Below are 230 nucleotides of genomic sequence, written 5' to 3' on the forward strand. Positions count from 1 at the left end.
GGCGGGAGGAGGGGGGGAGGGAAGGGGTTGGTGGGCGTGCGTTGGGCGTGGGTGGTTGGCGCGTCTTGGGAACACCTCGGAGGTTCCCCCGAAATGAGGCTGAAGAACTTTTGCTTCATGTTTGCGGACGTCGTTATTACATCGTGAAGGAATGCAGGAAAAAATATCCTCAAATTAGTTATTTTGCTCAACGCTTCTTCTTGCGCCATTATGTAAAGCTCGACGTTACT

General features: G+C 52.2%; 1 protein-coding gene across 30 annotated transcripts in view; it reads left to right on the plus strand.

The window, feature by feature from the left end:
* LOC119582032 (eukaryotic translation initiation factor 4 gamma 1-like) overlaps nucleotides 1–230 on the plus strand; it is a gene marked incomplete at its 3' end in the record, with an annotated part of 189,642 nt that overhangs the window by 171,993 nt on the left and 17,419 nt on the right.

Source organism: Penaeus monodon, chromosome 15, assembly GCF_015228065.2.
Source record: "Penaeus monodon isolate SGIC_2016 chromosome 15, NSTDA_Pmon_1, whole genome shotgun sequence".
NCBI lineage: Eukaryota > Metazoa > Arthropoda > Malacostraca > Decapoda > Penaeidae > Penaeus > Penaeus monodon.